Here is a 19,689-nt window from a genome sequence, read left to right as displayed (position 1 = left end):
GATGAATAAAACCACTAAGTTCAAGAAGGGCAAGGGTAAAAAGAACTTCAAGAAGGACGGCAAGGAAGTTGCTGCGCCCGGCAAGCAAGCTGTCGGGAAGAAGTCAAAGAATGGACCCAAGCCTGAGACAGAGTGCTTTTATTGCAAAGGGAAGGGTCACTGGAAGCGGAACTGCCCTAAATACTTAGCGGATAAGAAGGCCGGCAACACCAAAGGTATATTTGATATACATGTGATTGATGTGTACCTTACCAGTACTAGTAGTAACTCCTGGGTATTTGATACCGGTGCCGTTACTCATATTTGTAACTCACCACAGGAGCTGCGGAATAAACGGAAACTGGAGAAGGACGAGGTGACGATGCGCGTCGGGAATGGTTCCAAGGTCGATGTGATCGCCGTCGGCACGCTACCTCTACATTTACCTACGGGATTAGTTATAAACCTCAATAATTGTTATTTAGTGCCATGTCTGAGCATGAACATTGTATCAGGATCTCGTTTAATACGAGATGGCTACTCATTTAAATCCGAGAATAATGGTTGTTCTATTTATATGAGAGATATGTTTTATGGTCATGCTCCGATAGTCAATGGTTTATTCTTAATGAATCTCGAGCGTATTACTACACATATTCATAGTGTGAATACCAAAAGATGTAAAGTTGATAATGATAGTCCCACATACTTGTGGCACTGCCGCCTTGGTCACATAGGTGTCAAACGCATGAAGAAGCTCCATGCAGATGGACTTTTAGAGTCTCTTGATTATGAATCATTTGACACGTGCGAACCATGCCTCATGGGTAAAATGACCAAGACTCCGTTCTCAGGAACAATGGAGCGAGCAACCAACTTGTTGGAAATCATACATACTGATGTGTGCGGTCCAATGAGTGTTGAGGCTCGCGGTGGCTATCGTTATGTTCTCACCCTCACTGATGACTTAAGTAGATATGGGTATGTCTACTTAATGAAACACAAGTCTGAAACCTTTGAAAAGTTCAAGGAATTTCAGAGTGAAGTTGAGAATCAACGTGACAGGAAAATCAAGTTTCTACGATCAGATCGTGGAGGAGAATACTTGAGTCACGAATTTGGCACACACTTAAGAAAATGTGGAATAGTTTCACAACTCACGCCGCCTGGAACACCTCAGCGTAATGGTGTGTCCGAACGTCGTAATCGCATTTTATTAGATATGGTGCGATCTATGATGTCTCTTGCCGATTTACCACTATCTTTTTGGGGCTATGCTTTAGAGACTGCCGCATTCACTTTAAATAGGGCTCCGTCGAAATCCGTTGAGACGACACCGTATGAATTATGGTTTGGGAAGAAACCTAAGCTGTCGTTTCTAAAAGTTTGGGGATGCGATGCTTATGTCAAGAAACTTCAACCTGAAAAGCTCGAACCCAAGTCGGAAAAATGCGTCTTCATAGGATACCCTAAAGAAACTTATGGGTATACCTTCTACCTCAGATCCGAAGGCAAGATCTTTGTTGCCAGGAATGGATTCTTTCTAGAGAAAGAGTTTCTCTCGAAAGAAGTAAGTGGGAGGAAAGTAGAGCTTGATGAAGTATTACCTCTTGAACCGGTAAATGGCGCAACTCAAGAAAATGTTCCTGAGGTGCCTGCACTAACTAGAGAGGAAGTTAATGATGATGATCAAGATACTTCTGATCAAGCTCCTACTGAAATTCGAAGGTCCACAAGGACACGTTCTGCACCAGAGTGGTACGGCAACCCTGTCTTGGAAATCATGTTGTTAGACAACAGTGAACCTTCGAACTATGAAGAAGCGATGGCGGGCCCGGATTCCGACAAATGGCTAGAAGCCATGAAATCCGAGATAGGATCCATGTATGAAAACGAAGTATGGACTTTGACTGACTTGCCCGTTGAACGGCGAGCCATAGAAAATAAATGGATCTTTAAGAAGAAGACAGACGCGGATGGTAATGTGACCATCTATAAAGCTAGGCTTGTCGCTAAGGGTTATCGACAAGTTCAAGGGGTTGACTACGATGAGACTTTCTCACCGGTAGCGAAGCTGATGTCCGTCCGAATCATGTTAGCGATTGCCGCATTCTATGATTATGAAATATGGCAAATGGACGTCAAAACGGCATTCCTTAATGGTTTCCTTAAGGAAGAATTGTATATGATGCAGCCGGAAGGTTTTGTTGATCCTAAGAATGCTAACAAGGTGTGCAAGCTCCAACGCTCGATTTATGGGCTGGTGCAAGCATCTCGGAGTTGGAACATTCGCTTTGATGAGATGATCAAAGCGTTTGGGTTTACGCAGACTTATGGAGAAGCCTGCGTTTACAAGAAAGTGAGTGGGAGCTCTGTAGCATTTCTCATACTATATGTAGATGACATACTTTTGATGGGAAATGATATAGAACTCTTGGACAGCATCAAGGCCTACTTGAATAAAAGTTTTTCAATGAAGGACCTTGGAGAAGCTGCTTATATATTAGGCATCAAGATCTACAGAGATAGATCAAGACGCCTCATAGGTCTTTCACAAAGCACATACCTTGATAAGATTTTGAAGAAGTTCAAAATGGATCAGTCCAAGAAAGGGTTCTTGCCTGTTTTGCAAGGTATGAAATTGAGCTCAGCTCAATGTCCGACCACGGCAGAAGAGATAGAAGAGATGAGTGTCATCCCCTATGCCTCAGCCATAGGTTCTATTATGTATGCCATGCTGTGTACCAGACCTGATGTACACCTTGCCGTAAGTTTGGTAGGAAGGTACCAAAGTAATCCCGGCAAGGAACACTGGACAGCGGTCAAGAATATCCTGAAGTACCTGAAAAGGACTAGGGAAATGTTTCTCGTTTATGGAGGTGACGAAGAGCTCGTCGTAAAGGGTTACGTCGACGCTAGCTTCGACACAGATCTGGATGACTCTAAGTCACAAACCGGATACGTGTATATGTTGAATGGTGGAGCAGTGAGCTGGTGCAGCTGCAAACAGAGCGTCGTGGCGGGATCTACATGTGAAGCGGAGTACATGGCAGCCTCGGAGGCAGCACATGAAGCTATATGGGTGAAGGAGTTCATCACCGACCTAGGAGTCATACCCAATGCGTCGGGGCCAATCAAACTCTTTTGTGACAACACTGGAGCTATTGCACTTGCCAAGGAGCCCAGGTTTCACAAGAAGACAAGGCACATCAAGCGTCGCTTCAACTCCATTCGTGAAAATGTTCAAGATGGAGACATAGAGATTTGTAAAGTACATACGGACCTGAATATAGCAGATCCGTTGACTAAACCTCTCCCTAGGGCAAAACATGATCAACACCAGAATTCCATGGGTGTTCGATTCATCACAATGTAACTAGATTATTGACTCTAGTGCAAGTGGGAGACTGTTGGAAATATGCCCTAGAGGCAATAATAAAAGCATTATTATTATATTTCTTTGTTCATGATAATTGTCTTTATTCATGCTATAACTGTATTATCCGGAAATCGTAATACACGTGTGAATACATAGACCATAATATGTCCCTAGTAAGCCTCTAGTTGACTAGCTCGTTGATCAACAGATAGTCATGATTTCCTGGCTATGACATTGGATGTCATTGATAACGGGATCATATCATTAGGAGAATGATGTGATGGACAAGACCCAATCCTAAGCATAGTACAAAGATCGTGTAGTTCGTTTGCTAGAGCTTTTCCAATGTCAAGTATCTTTTCCTTTGACCATGAGATCGTGTAACTCCCAGATACCGTAGGAGTGCTTTGGGTGTATCAAACGTCACAACGTAACTGGGTGACTATAAAGGTGCATTACAGGTATCTCCGAAAGTGTCTGTTGGGTTGACACGGATCAAGACTGGGATTTGTCACTCCGTATGACAGAGAGGTATCTCTGGGCCCACTCGGTAATGCATCATCATAATGAGCTCAAAGTGACCAAGTGTCTGGTCACGGGATCATGCATTATGGTACGAGTAAAGTGACTTGCCGGTAACGAGATTGAACAAGGTATTGGGATACCGACGATCGAGTCTCGGGCAAGTAACATACCGATTGACAAAGGGAATTGTATACGGGGTTGATTAATCCTCGACATCGTGGTTCATCCGATGAGATCATCGTGGAGCATGTGGGAGCCATCATGGGTATCCAGATCCCGCTGTTGGTTATTGACCGGAGAGTCGTCTCGGTCATGTCTGCTTGTCTCCCGAACCCGTAGGGTCTACACACTTAAGGTTCGGTGACGCTAGGGTTATGAAGATATGAATATGCAGTAACCCGAATGTTGTTCGGAGTCCCGGATGAGATCCCGGACGTCACGAGGAGTTCCGGAATGGTCCGGAGGTAAAGAATTATATATAGGAAGTGCTGTTTCGGCCATCGGGACAAGTTTCGGGGTTATCGGTATTGTACCGGGACCACCGGAGGGGTCCCGGGTCCGGGTGGGGCCACCTGTCCCGGGGGGCCACATGGGCTGTAGGGGGTGCGCCTTGGCCTTCATGGGCCAAGGGCACCAGCCCTACTAGGCCCATGCGCCTAGGGTTTCCACCACGGAGGAGTCCAAGTGGTGGAAGGCACCCCGAGGTGCCTTGGGGGGGAGGGAAACCCTCCCCTGGCCGCCGCACCTAGGAGATTGGATCTCCTAGGCTGCGCACCACCCCCCCTTGGCCCTCCTATATATAGTAGGGGAGAGGAGGGATTTTATACCTCAGCCTTTGGTGCTTCCTCTCTCCCCGTTACGTCTCTCTCTCTCGTAGTATAGGCGAAGCCCTGCTACTGTGACGCCCTGCATCCACCACCACGCCGTCGTGCTGCTGGATCTTCATCAACCTCTCTTCCCCCCTTGCTGGATCAAGAAAGGAGGAGACGTCATCCGTTCCGTACGTGTGTTGAACGCGGAGGCATCGTCCGTTCGGTGCTAAGATCTTCGGTGATTTGGATCACGTCGTGTTCGACTACATCATCCACGTTCTTTGAACGCTTCCGCTCGTGATCTACAAGGTACGTAGATGCATCTAATCACTCGTTGCTAGATGAACTCCTAGATGGATCTTGGTGAAACCGTAGGAAAATTTTTTGTTTTCTGCAACGTTCCCCAACAGAAAGATGATGGTAGCAATTACACGGACTGGGTCCGTAACTTGAGGATTATCCTCATTGCTGCACAGAAGAATTACGTCCTGGAAGCACCACTAGTTGCCAGGCCTGCTGCTGGAGCAACACCAGATGTTATGAACGTCTGGCAGAGCAAAGCTGATGACTACTTGATAGTTCAGTGTGCCATGCTTTACGGCTTAGAATCGGGACTTCAACGACGTTTTGAACGTAATGGAGCATATGATATGTTCCAGGAGTTGAAGTTAATATTTCAAGCAAATGCCCGGATTGAGAGATATGAAGTCTCCAATAAGTTCAATAGCTGCAAGATGGAGGAGAACAGTTCTGTCAGTGAGCATATACTCAAAATGTCTGGGTATAATAATCACTTGATTCAGATGGGAGTTAATCTTCCAGATGATTGCGTCATTGACAGAATTCTCCAATCACTGCCACCAAGCTACAAGAGCTTCGTGATGAACTATAATATGCAAGGGATGAATAAGACTATTCCCGAGCTCTTCGCAATGCTGAAAGCTGCGGAGGTAGAAATCAAAAAGGAGCATCAAGTGTTGATGGTCAACAAGACCACTAGTTTCAAGAAAAAGGGCAAAGGGAAGAAGAAGGGGAACTTCAAGAAGAACAGCAAGCAAGTTGCTGCTCAAGAGAAGAAACCCAAGTCTGGACCTAAGCCTGAAACTGAGTGCTTCTACTGCAAGCAGACTGGTCACTGGAAGCGGAACTGCCCCAAGTATTTGGCGGATAAGAAGGATGGCAAGGTGAATAAAGGTATATGTGATATACATGTTATTGATGTGTACCTTACTAGAGCTCGCAGTAGCACCTGGGTATTTGATACTGGTTCTGTTGCTAATATTTGTAACTCGAAACAGGGACTACGGATTAAGCGAACACTGGCAAAGGACGAGGTGACGATGCGCGTGGGAAACGGTTCCAAAGTCGATGTGATCGCGGTCGGCACGCTACCTCTACATCTACCTTCGGGATTAATATTAGACCTAAATAATTGTTATTTGGTGCCAGCGTTGAGCATGAACATTATATCTGGATCTTGTTTAATGCGAGATGGTTATTCATTTAAATCAGAGAATAATGGTTGTTCTATTTATATGAGTAATATCTTTTATGGTCATGCACCTTTGAAGAGTGGTCTATTTTTGATGAATCTCGATAGTAGTAACACACATATTCATAATGTTGAAGCCAAAAGATGCAGAGTTGATAATGATAGTGCAACTTATTTGTGGCACTGCCGTTTAGGTCATATCAGTGTAAAGCGCATGAAGAAACTCCATACTGATGGACTTTTGGAACCACTTGATTATGAATCACTTGGTACTTGCGAACCGTGCCTCATGGGCAAGATGATTAAAACACCGTTCTCCGGTACTATGGAGAGAGCAACAGATTTGTTGGAAATCATACATACAGATGTATGTGGTCCGATGTATATTGAGGCTCGTGGCGGATATCGTTATTTTCTCACCTTCACAGATGACTTAAGTAGATATGGGTATATCTACTTAATGAAACATAAGTCTGAAACATTTGAAAAGTTCAAAGAATTTCAGAGTAAAGTTGAAAATCATCATAACAAGAAAATAAAGTTTCTACGATCTGATCGTGGAGGAGAATATTTGAGTTACGAGTTTGGTATACATTTGAAACAATGCGGAATAGTTTCGCAACTCACGCCACCCGGAACACCACAGCGTAATGGTGTGTCCGAACCTCGTAATCGTACTTTACTAGATATGGTGCGATCTATGATGTCTCTTACTGATTTACCGCTATCGTTTTGGGGTTATGCTTTAGAGACGGCCGCATTCATGTTAAATAGGGCACCATCAAAATCCGTTGAGACGACACCTTATGAACTATGGTTTGGCAAGAAACCTAAGTTGTCGTTTCTTAAAGTTTGGGGCTGTGATGCTTATGTGAAAAAGTTTCAACCTGATAAGCTCGAACCCAAATCGGAGAAATGTGTCTTCATAGGATACCCAAAGGAGACTGTTGGGTACACCTTCTATCACAGATCCGAAGGCAAGACATTCGTTGCTAAGAATGGATCCTTTCTAGAGAAGGATTTTCTCTCGAAAGAAGTGAGTGGGAGGAAAGTAGAACTTGACGAGGTAACTGTACCTGCTCCCTTATTGGAAAGTAATACATCACAGAAACCTGTTTCTGCGACACCTACACCAATTAGTGAGGAAGCTAATGATAATGATCATGAAACTTCAGAACAAGATACTACTGAACCTCATAGATCAACCAGAGTAAGATCCGCGCCAGAGTGGTATGGTAATCCTGTTCTGGAAATCATGCTACTAGATCATGATGAACCTACGAACTATGAAGAAGCGATGGTGAGCCCAGATTCCGCAAAATGGCTTGAAGACATGAAATCTGAGATGGGATCCATGTATGAGAACAAAGTATGGACTTTGGTTGACTTGCCCGATGATCGGCAAGCAATTGAGAATAAATGGATCTTCAAGAAGAAGACTGACGCTGACGGTAATATTACTGTCTACAAAGCTCGACTTGTCGCAAAAGGTTTTCGACAAGTTCAAGGGGTTGACTACGATGATACCTTCTCACCCGTAGCGATGCTTAAGTCTATCCGAATCATGTTAGCAATTGCCGCATTTTATAATTATGAAATTTGGCAGATGGATGTCAAAACTGCATTCCTGAATGGATTTCTGGAAGAAGAGTTGTATATGATGCAACCGGAAGGTTTTGTCGATCCAAAGGGAGCTAACAAAGTGTGCAAGCTCCAGCGATCCATTTATGGACTGGTGCAAGCCTCTCGGAGTTGGAATAAACGCTTTGATAGTGTGATCAAAGCATTTGGTTTTATACAGACTTTCGGAGAAGCCTGTATTTACAAGAAAGTGAGTGGGAGCTCTGTAGCATTTCTGATATTATATGTGGATGACATATTACTGATTGGAAATGATATAGAATTTCTGGATAGCATAAAGGGATACTTGAATAAGAGTTTTTCAATGAAAGACCTCGGTGAAGCTGCTTACATATTAGGCATAAAGATCTATAGAGATAGATCAAGACGCTTAATTGGACTTTCACAAAGCACATACCTTGACAAGATTTTGAAGAAGTTCAAAATGGATCAAGCAAAGAAAGGGTTCTTGCCTGTATTACAAGGTGTGAAGTTGAGTCAGACTCAATGCCCGACCACTGCAGAAGATAGAGAGAAAATGAAAGATGTTCCCTATGCTTCAGCCATAGGCTCTATCATGTATGCAATGCTGTGTACCAGACCTGATGTGTGCCTTGCTATAAGTCTAGCAGGGAGGTACCAAAGTAATCCAGGAGTGGATCACTGGACAGCGGTCAAGAACATCCTGAAATACCTAAAAAGGACTAAGGATATGTTTCTCGTATATGGAGGTGACAAAGAGCTCATCGTAAACGGTTACGTTGATGCAAGCTTTGACACTGATCTGGACGATTCTAAATCGCAAACCGGATACGTATTTATATTAAACGGTGGAGCTGTCAGTTGGTGCAGTTCTAAACAAAGCGTCGTGACGGGATCTACATGTGAAGCGGAGTACATAGCTGCTTCAGAAGCAGCAAACGAAGGAGTCTGGATAAAGGAGTTCATACCCGATCTAGGTGTCATACCTAGTGCATCGGGTCCAATGAAAATCTTTTGTGACAATACTGGTGCAATTGCCTTGGCAAAGGAATCCAGATTTCACAAGAGGACCAAACACATCAAGAGACGCTTCAATTCCATCCGGGATCTAGTCCAGGTGGGAGACATAGAGATTTGCAAGATACATACGGAGCTGAATGTAGCAGATCCATTGACTAAGCCTCTTCCATGAGCAAAACATGATCAGCACCAAAGCTCCATGGGTGTTAGAATCATTACTGTGTAATCTAGATTATTGACTCTAGTGCAAGTGGGAGACTGAAGGAAATATGCCCTAGAGGCAATAATAAAGTTATTATTTATTTCCTTATATCATGATAAAAGTTTATTATTCATGCTAGAATTGTATTAACCGGAAACATAATACATGTGTGAATACATAGACAAACAAAGTGTCACTAGTATGCCTCTACTTGACTAGCTCATTAATCAAAGATGGTTATGTTTCCTAACCATGGACAAAGAGTTGTCATTTGATTAAATGGGATCACATCATTAGTTGAATGATCTGATTGACATGACCCATTCCATTAGCTTAGCACCCGATCGTTTAGTATGTTGCTATTGCTTTCTTCATGACTTATACATGTTCCTATGACTATGAGATTATGTAACTCCCGTGTGCCGGAGGAACACTTTGTGTGCTACCAAACGTCACAACGTAACTGGGTGATTATAACGGTGCTCTACAGGTGTCTCCAAAGGTACATGTTGGGTTGACGTATTTCGAGATTAGGATTTGTCACTCCGATCGTTGGAGAGGTATCTCTGGGCCCTCTTGGTAATGCACATCACTTAAGCCTTGCAAGCAATGCAACTAATGAGTTAGTTGCAAGATGATGTATTACAGAACGAGTAAAGAGACTTGCCAGTAACGAGATTGAACTAGGTATTGGATACCGACGATCGAATCTCGGGCAAGTAACATACCGATGACAAAGGGAACAACGTATGTTGTTATGCGGTCTGACCGATAAAGATCTTCGTAGAATATGTAGGAGCCAATATGGGCATCCAGGTCCCGCTATTGGTTATTGACCGGAGACATGTCTCGGTCATGTCTACATTGTTCTCGAACCCGTAGGGTCCGCACGCTTAAGGTTTCGATGACAGTTATATTATGAGTTTATACGTTTTGATGTACCGAAGGTTTTTCGGAGTCCCGGATGTGATCACGGACATGACGAGGAGTCTCGAAATGGTCGAGACATAAATATTGATATATTGGAAGCCTATGTTTGGATATTGGAAGTGTTCCGGGTGAAATCGGGATTTTACCGGAGTACCGGGAGGTTACCTGAACCCCCTGGGAGCTATATGGGCCTTAGTGGGCCTTAGTGGAAGAAGAGGAGAGGCGGCCAGGGTTGGGCCGCGCGCCCCTCCCCCCTAGTCCGAATAGGACAAGGAGAGAGGGGGCCGGCGCCCCCCTCCTTCTCTCTCCCTCTTTTCCCACCTCACGAATCCTATTCCAACTAGGATTGGGGGAGAAGTCCTACTCCCGGAGGGAGTAGGACTCCTCTTGGCGCGCCCTATGATGGCCGGCCGGCCTCCCCCTCTTGAACCTTTATATACGGAGGCAGGGGCACCCCATAGACACACAAGTTGATCCACGTGATCATATTCTTAGCCGTGTGCGGCGCCCCCTGCCACCATAGTCCTCGATAATATTGTAGCGGTGCTTAGGCGAAGCCCTGCGACAGTAGTGCATCAAGATCGTCACCACGCCGTCGTGCTGACGGAACTCTTCCCCGACACTTTGCTGGATTGGAGTCCGGGGATCGTCATCGAGCTGAACATGTGCTAGAACTCGGAGGTGCCGTAGTTTCGGTGCTTGATCGGTCGGGCCGTGGAGACGTACGACTACATCAACCAAACGCTTCCGTTGTCATCTACAAGGGTACGTAGATCACACTCTCCCCTCTCGTTGCTATGCATCACCATGATCTTGCATGTGCGTAGGAAATTTTTTGAAATTACCACGTTCCCCAACAGTCTTTGCGCGAAGAGAGCAATGGGAAAGACAATCCATGGTATCCCAAGGCATCATTGCTCTCTAGAGCTCGTTTTGTCAACTCGTGGGATTGCAAGGTTGACAAGAAGTCGTGGGTACCTACACAAAAGAGACACAAACGAAAGAAATTGTGTATGTGGTAAATGTACACACCATCCATCATGATGTGTATGTGCATGTGTGAGTTAGTACAAGATAAGCATCGCTTAAAGAAATTTGATGCATGGTATAAGAACATGTCATCCATCATGAAAGAATAGTTATTGTGTATAACACGATGGGGATGCAAATTGAGCATAAAAATATATGGCATATCAATATCATGGTCGTACATGGGGAGCATATTGTGCACATAAGTATGAGGATAATGCAATGGATTGGATGGATCAAAATCTCCTAAAATGTAGGAGGAAACTATGGGGGTCTCCTCATGAGCAATATTGGAAACATCATATGGAAAAAATGGACAACATCCAAAACAATGCATATCCGAAGCTAGGTGGTCATGGCATGGCATATGAGATAAATGATGCAAAGGGAGCATATCAATATCATCACAAGAAAAACAAATGCCAATAACCATGGGCTTGTCATCTATGCCATAAGTGCAAATTGGGTTAATTGTAATGGCATATGCATAGTCACTATGAAGAGATTACAAATATGACATATTGTTGATCTCATGCATAGCATATGACAAGTCAAGCGGATTGTCAAACATGATGTGACCGAGAGAATTAGCACAAGAAATCCTATGTAACATGGCATCACAACTAATAGACTCCACATGGCAGTCATCATACTCATCATAAATGGGTAAATCATCGCATGGGGAAGTCACACTAGCATGAAGCATGGAAATAGGTTGATCAACATCATGCAAGCAATCAATGTCAAGAATGTCCACTAGTGGGACTAGAGCATCACCTTCACCTATGTTACCTGGTTCATTCACTCTAGTGGTGTAGGTGAGGTGGGTAAGACCAAATGGTTGTCAAGATCATCATCTTGATGGAACCATGTGGGGGTGCATCATATTCCACCATGGCCATCGTCTTGTCCAAAGGTAGGACGTAGTCATCGCGAATCGACGCGTCATCATATATGGGACCTAGCACCAAATGAGAAGACACAATAGAGGTAGAGGTCAAGTCATTAGTGTTGAAAGTGGCCTCACATGACCTATCAACTATCTCACTCTCTCTATGTGGTGGTTCACTCACTTCCTCAAAGTAGGTGCGCTCAAACTCACATATGGTGGAGTCACTCATCTCACTCAAGAGGTGGGGGTTGTGGCTCTCCTCACATGGGAATTGTGGAAACATGTCATATATGGGGCTAGTGTTGAAGTCACTCTCACTCTCAATATGGTGGCTAAAGTCACTCAAGTCATCACATGTCGCCGTGGTCGAAGGGAAAATCACATGCTCAACCGTCTTGTTGTCGTCGCCGTGGATGAAGGCCGAAGATGGCACATCATCACTCTTGCCTCCTAAGATGGAAGCATCATCCTTGCTCGCCACCTTGTCGCTCACCTCCAAAGATTGGTCCTTGAGGTTCTCCGTAGTCGTACTTGTCACCGCACCATCTTGAAAAAGAGTCCAAGTAGACTCGGCATCATCAGTGCCACAAAGAGGGATGGCAGTGAAGTTGAACTTGGGAGCATCGTCTTGGAGCTCATCGGGCTTGGACATCTTGGTGGTACTATCCTCATGCTTGCCTTCTTGGAGCTTGGTCTTATAGAAGTGTGCTTGGGGTCGAGAAGCCTTGGACTTCATGAGTTCTTGTTCCGCCTTGAGAGCACCAATGTAGTTGTCGTCGAGGGACTTGTAGTTCTCGAGGAAGATCGTCTTGGAGATGTCATTGTGCAATCCCATCATGAAGTGGAACTTCATAAAAATGGGTTCGTCCATGCCGGCTCGTCGCAAGGCTTTCTTCATCTCCTTGAAGTACTCATCGATGGACTTGGATCCTTGGATGGTGTTCTCCAATTGGCGTTGAAGTTGTTCCATGTAGGTTGGAGGCACGAACTCTTGCCGCAAAGCTCTCTTCTTCTTGGGCCAACTCATGTCGTAGGTCTCCAAAGGTGCATGAAGCCACTATGTGGACGCGAAGTCGTGGAAGTTCCTTGTGGCGCACTTCACTTGATCTTCGGGAGGAACTTGATGTAGCTTGAGGTAGTCGTCCATCAAACGCTCCCACTCAAGATACGTTCTTGAGTCCCATAGAAAGGAATCACGTGGTCGATGTCGAGGTCGTAGTAGCTCGTGGAAGTCGCGGACTTGAGCTTGGGGAGCTTCTCTTGAGGTGCTTGTGAGCAAAGATGACGTATGTCCGTAGGCGAAGATGCCTTGAAGTCGCTTGGCGAAGATGCCAAGGGGGATGGTGAAGTCGTTGAGCAGTTGTTGGTGTTGAGCTCTTAACCTTCACGTTCATGGTGGTGATGGTGTCGATGCCGATGTGACCTTGCCGGGGATGGTAGCTCGGAGGCATGTGCTCTTGAGCGTCTTCTCAAAGATGAGGAAGATCGCTTGTACGACTTGATTAGGGCTTTGATCTCCTCCATTTGAGCTTGCATCTTGGCATCGTAGGAGTTGTTTGTGGCATCGAAGTCGTCGTTGTTGTTGTAGACCGAAGATGAAATGCCTTGCCTATCCATCACAAGACTCGAGTAGGGGTGAGTAGGAAATGAGATAAACAATACCAAGTTACCTTTTCCCGAAGTTGAGGATATATCTCGTTTCACTCAATGTGAGATGAAAGAATAGTGGAATTGGTAGTGGACTTGTTCACTCACACCTACAAACTAAAGCTTATGGAGTAGCTCGGTGAGGATAGTGGCACAAAAATTTAATGCAAAATGTTAGCAAGAGTCAATAATGTTGAAAGAGATTCACAAATTCGCAAGTGAAACAAGTAGACCAATAGCAATGAATGGCACACGAAAACACACACACGGATAGATAAATGGGGTCGTGCAACCAAGGATGAGCACAAAATGTGGAATCCATGGAAAATGCTCGTGTTGCAGAACTCAAGAGAGACGCTAGCACGATTGCTCAATAGGAGGATACGACACTTGTGCACAACCTATAAGATGCAAAATGTATGAACTTTCTATCCCAAGTATGCTATGTATGTATGTTCCGGTGGTATGATCCAAGATGATCTTATATGCAATGTGGTATGATGCTATGGCACTTGCTTACAAGCTTGTTTGCTCTTTCTCTTTTGCTTAAAAGCTTATTCTTTTGTGTATATGGTCACAATGCGAAATGCACAAACCAATATAGCAATTGGGTATATACGGGAACAAACTTGAGGCACAAGAGATGATATGATGATACCAATATGATATGGGATATATGCAATGGGAGGTGTAGATCACTAATGTGCACAAGTAACGTTGCCGGCAATACTCAAATGGCTAGTCTCGATAGGCATGTGACGCAAAATGGGCTAGGGATTAACAATGCAATGGCAAGGGAATATACAATGGAGGGATACCACGATACTGAGATGATGTGGAGGTTACCGTCCTTGGCGATGATGAGTGGCGGTGGTCTTGATGGAGATACCAAGATGATGGAGACTCGTCCCTAAGTAGCCGAAACACCTTAGGAAACGGAAAAACCGCGAACTCAAAATCTCAAATGTCAAATGGTGGTAGCGGGATGCGGTGGTGGTTGCGGAAGCTCAATGGAATTGCGGAATGGCAATGATGGGTTGCGGAGTACGCAATGCGGAAATAGAGGGTAAGGTGGTGGACTATACACGGTGTCGGAGTTGGAAGCACGGTCCCTAAGTACCCGAAACACCTTAGGAGACACAACTCACAACACAAAGAAAATTGGGTTAAGTTGGGGTGGCGGAAGTGTATGATGGGTAAGCCTATGCGGGAGTTATGGTGGTGGTGGTTGATGAAGATGCAACGTCCCTAAGTAGCCTAAACACCTTAGGAGACTCGAATCACTACTCAAGCAACCACAAATGCTATAAGGAACAAAATTGGTTAGGTTGCGGAAGTCGGTGGTGGTGCATCGGATGATGTGGTGGAAGCCCTAGGCAAAGATGCCAAAATTCACAAAATTTGATGGAGTCAAAAGATGTTTGTGGTATTTTTGTGGGAAGGGGGATGTCAAGAGATTTTCAACGAGCTAAAGAACGCGAAAATCGGACTCCGGATGAATTAGTTATGGGCAAAACGGTGAAACGGGGGTGGCTGAGATGTCAGGGGCCGGACATCCGGGCTCGGGGTCGGAAATCCGGGACCTGATGTCCAGAACTGAGCATATTTGGAGCTCTAGGAGCTGGATGTCCGGCCGAGGACCCGGATGTCCGGCCGGACGAATACAGATCTCGTTTGGGGCGGAAATTTTTGAATTGGGGGCGGAAATGGATGATTCCAAAGGCAAAATTGGAGAAATTTCGTGGATGGAAAGTGGGGAAACTTGGGGATATGCTAGATCCACTTGAAACCAAGCAAATCCATGGATCGGAATCAACAAAACTTCGTCAAACCAACAAATCACAAAAAAATTAGGGCTATTTTTGGTGGGGATTTTCAAAATTAGGGAAGAACACAACAAAATTAGGCTAGAAAACACAACGGGGAGGCTCCGAAATCGTGATCAACGTGACTCTGATACCAAGATGATGTAGGGTGGAACCCTATACAGCCGATCTTTCACGAAAGGAGCGGATCCCGCGAAGAACACGAGGGGGAAAACGAGGGGAATCACGTGGGGAAACACGAGAGAAACACTAAAACCAACAAGAACAATCACACATGTGCTAGATCCTCGAAACACAAAGAGATACACGATCCAAATCCAACAAGGGACGATACAAAGGGTAGTCGGTTCTTCTCCGTAGAGGAGGTTTTGAATCCACAAGGGGATCTTCCCATGAGGGGTCTTGAATCCAAGGTGGATCTTCTCCGTAGAGGGGTCGCGGTCTCTCTCGTGGAGTAGATCCGATATGGATGAGCGAAGCTCTATCTCACAAATGAGCTAACACAACGCTAACCCTAACTAGGAGGAGGGGGTAGTATATATAGTCTAAGCCACGAAGGGGTAAGTGGGAAAGATGGATACATGAGCCTTTGGCCCGAATCTGCGCGCAGGCAGGCGCTGGATGTCCGGGCTGGGGGCCGAATGTCCGGGGCACGGGCCGGATGTCCGGCCTGGCGGTGGCCGAATCTGTTCTTCTTTGGATAGGCGTCGCCGGATTTTTCGGGGTTGGTCGCCGGATATCCGGGCTGGCGCCGAATGTCCGGCCGCTGAAGCTCTTGGCTTTCTGTTGGTGCAGATACTGGGCGGCTGCACAGGCGCCGGATGTCCGGCCCTTGGCCCGGATGTCCGGCCGCTGTAGCATCAGCAGCCCCGTCTTCTTCCGTCATCGCTTCCAGGCTTCCCTCGCGGATGGTGTAGTTGTACCTTGGCGCTTGCACTCCTCCTCGTCGTCCGTAGTGTTCAGACAATACCTATGCATGCACACGAGTGGAGTGTCAAGTAGTATACCATCCTTGAAGGGGTCAAGTGAGCACGTGTAAAGGAGATGATTCACCTTTGGGTATGTGAAGTAGATGTTGCACGTGTCACTCGCCAAACGGACTATTGACATGGTGATGTCCATAGGATGCTCCGCATCAGAGAGCCTTGATGACAACGTTGTATTGGGTGCAAACATGAGCAAAGAAACGTTGGAGAGTGGTGGACGTGTCCGATTTGCACCGTAACGGAAATGACCAAGAGAAGTGAGAATAATCATCGAGAACAACCAAGTAATATTCATAGCCGGAAAAACTCACGGCCGGAGAGGTCCACAGATCACAATGAATAAGCTCGAATGGTGCATAAGTGCGGCTAGTAGAGGAGGAGAAAGGTAGTCTAGGCTGGTGCCCTAATTGGCAAGCATTACAAGGGCCATTGTATGGCTTATTACATTGAAAGGGAAAACTACTGGTGATGGCATGAAAAGATTGAGTGCCGGGGTGGCCTAGGCGACGATGCCACACGTCACCATCAGAGGTTGTGGCGGAGAGGGCAATGCACCGCGTCGTGTTATTGCCGTAGAACGGGTAGAGGTCGCCGGAGCTAGCGGAGATCAGGATTATCCTCCGTGTTCGAAGATCCTTCACAAGAAAGCCAAACGGATAAAATTCGATGGAACAAAAATTATCTTTGGTAAATTGGCGAACGGAGATGAGGCTAGTGGTGACGGAGGGGGAGAAGAGGATGTTGCGTAGTTGGAAATTGTGGGGAGGGAGAGAGGTGGAGCCGGTAGCACGAATGGGAAGGTGATGGCCATTGCCTACAACAATGCTAGAAAATTTACGCTGTAAAGAAGAACTCAAGTGGTTGAGGTTACCAGGGTTGCCGGTGACGTGGTTGGAGGCGCCACTATCGAGGTACCACTCGTTGGACGGAGCGTTGTTGTTGAAGCCCTGGTTGCTATAGGCGGCGTGAAGGAGAGCCATGTGATCCCATGACGACTGCTGGTACAGAGCAGGCGGAGTGTACGGGGAGCACTGCATCGGGTACGCCTGAGCATGGGATCCCGGACGGGGACCGAGGACACCAGCGGCATTCGGGGGCACCCAGCCAGGGCACGGTGGAGGGATGGCCATGTCGTACGGAGCGAAGAACCCCATGTAGGGGTTGAACGGCGTGGAAGAGGAGCCACCACGACCCTGTGGTCCGCCGCGTCCACGGCCACGTCCACGGCCTCGGCCGCGGTCACCACCGCGATCACCACTGTCGCCGCAGTGGTTGTAGTCGCGCCCAGGCGCACGATCGGGGAAGCGGTCCTGGGGCCGATCCACCCGATCGCTCAGACGAGAAGAAGATCTGCCACCACTCCTGGATCCGGAGACACCGGAAGGCCCGTCGAGTCCATGGACGGCGAGAACCGTGGCTGGGGCGTCGGCGGTGCGCTGAGCGAGGTTTTCTTCGGCGAGCTTCAGGCGCGAAAACACGGTCTCAAACGGGACAAGGGAACCATGTCCCCCAGCACGACCCGGATCGTGTCGAGGCGGCCGTCAATGCCGTGGAGGAACTGAGTGGTGAGATCCACCTCAGAGACCGCGTGGTCGATGTCGGCGAGACCCGCGATGAGCAGCTTCATGCGGCGCGCGTATTCGTCGACGAAGAGATCGCCCTGTTTGAGGTTGTGATACTGACGATTGAGCATCATGTACCGAGCCGCGGGATTTGCGAGGAAGTAGTCCCGGATCCGAGTCCAGAGATTGAAAGTGGTGGTGGCGCCGATCACGTGGTCAACGATCTGATCGGAGAGGGTAGCATACATGGCGAGGGCGACGTGGGTGTCGAGCTCAAGGTACTGGCTGTTGGCATTGGGTGGAGGGGGGTGCTCGATCAGATACATGATGCCGTAACGAAGCAGGACCATGAGGAAGAAGGATTTCCACTTGTGGTAATTGTGCTCGGCGGGGTTGAGGAGGAATTTGATGTGGTTGGTGATGTCGATGTTGAGGATAGGGTGTTTGGCCAGTGGCGGCGGCGGCGGCGCGGTGGTGGAGAAGAGGGGGGCAAATTGGGAGGAAGCGGAAGTAGTGGCGCTAGGGTTAGCCGGCAGAGTACCGAAGATGAACGGGGGGAGGTAGCCGAGGAGGGAGCCGAGGAGGGAGCCGTAGCAGTGAGGGAGGGCGACGAGGTGACGAAGAGAGTCGCCGTGGAGGAGGAAGAGGAGTGCTGCTCCGACATGGCGGCGGCCTGGAGACTACTGATACCAAGTTGGAGAGTAAACTTGCTCTCTTGTATTGATGATTGACACATACATCAGTATTACATATATATACACCCCATGAAGTGGGCACGCAGGCCGGGGGAAGTCGGTTCTGATCCTACAATCTAGGAGGCGACGTGCGCACTACATACAATCACAAGTACATGTTAACAGGCAACGGGGTATGCTTCCCAAAAGGAAGAGTAGAGGGCAAGGCCGTGGGCAGGGGTACGTCGTACATGTGGATTCGTCAGCAGGAACCTTGAACCTTCAATGCTGTTGAGGTTGCCATGGCGCAGCTTGAGCCAGGACGAATTCTGACGCATTTGCTATGCGAGGATGACGTTTAGACGTTTAGTACACTTCTTGCCCAGGTGCCGACGTGACAAAGGAAGACCAGTTAGCATCACTGTCAGTCCCGTATCCCAAGCAGCACCGGAAGCTCGGCTTTAATCTTCGTCGTGCCGGTCATCTCGCACGCCGGCGGCGACTCCATACTGGATTACTGGCCGTCGTTCAACCTGAAGATCTGGACAACGGCTGCTGCGACCGCCTTCATCTCCACGTAGGCCTTGCGTGGAACACCGGGTACTGCGCCACGTCCACTGCCACGAACTCGCCGCCGTTACTGAGCCAGTGCTCTGGCACGAGCTTCTCCATCCGCGTTGCCGTCCAAATCACAGATGAAATTGCAGAGGGCCCAACGCATGTAGGTCAACGGGACAATGACAGCCCCCGCGCACCGCAATAAATATGCAAAATAGCTACATGCACGCACTGGATAACAAACTATGTTCAAAAAATTTGCAAACCGGCGCTAGAGTCACACCAAATTTTACCCAGTGATCTCCCAAACTAATGCACGTGTCGATCAAACACAGGCCCGTCAATACCTTCTCACCAAGTGGTGAAACGTCGTTGCTTAAACTTGGTTAGATATAGTGGTTTTGGTATAAGGACCCTCTGCAATTTTCTATCATGGTTGCCATCATTTTGCGCGGTAGATCAAGGGCAAGCATAGCATGTATAGGAATGGCACATTTAAACCTGGATGGTTGGGCAACTCGCCTCCCTGGTTCTCCCCCGATTTGGATCTTCGCCGGCCGTTAGATCATGATCA

General features: G+C 47.0%; 1 pseudogene; it reads right to left on the bottom strand.

The window, feature by feature from the left end:
- Window positions 1-16,918: 16,918 nt before the first annotated feature.
- Window positions 16,919-18,547, bottom strand: LOC147958470 (uncharacterized; annotated as a pseudogene).
- Window positions 18,548-19,689: the final 1,142 nt, after the last annotated feature.

This window comes from Triticum urartu, chromosome 7A (assembly GCF_056163025.1).
Source record: "Triticum urartu cultivar PI428250 chromosome 7A, HENAU_Tu73, whole genome shotgun sequence".
In the NCBI taxonomy this organism is placed as follows: domain Eukaryota; kingdom Viridiplantae; phylum Streptophyta; class Magnoliopsida; order Poales; family Poaceae; genus Triticum; species Triticum urartu.
This window is presented reverse-complemented; position numbering and strand designations above follow the sequence as displayed.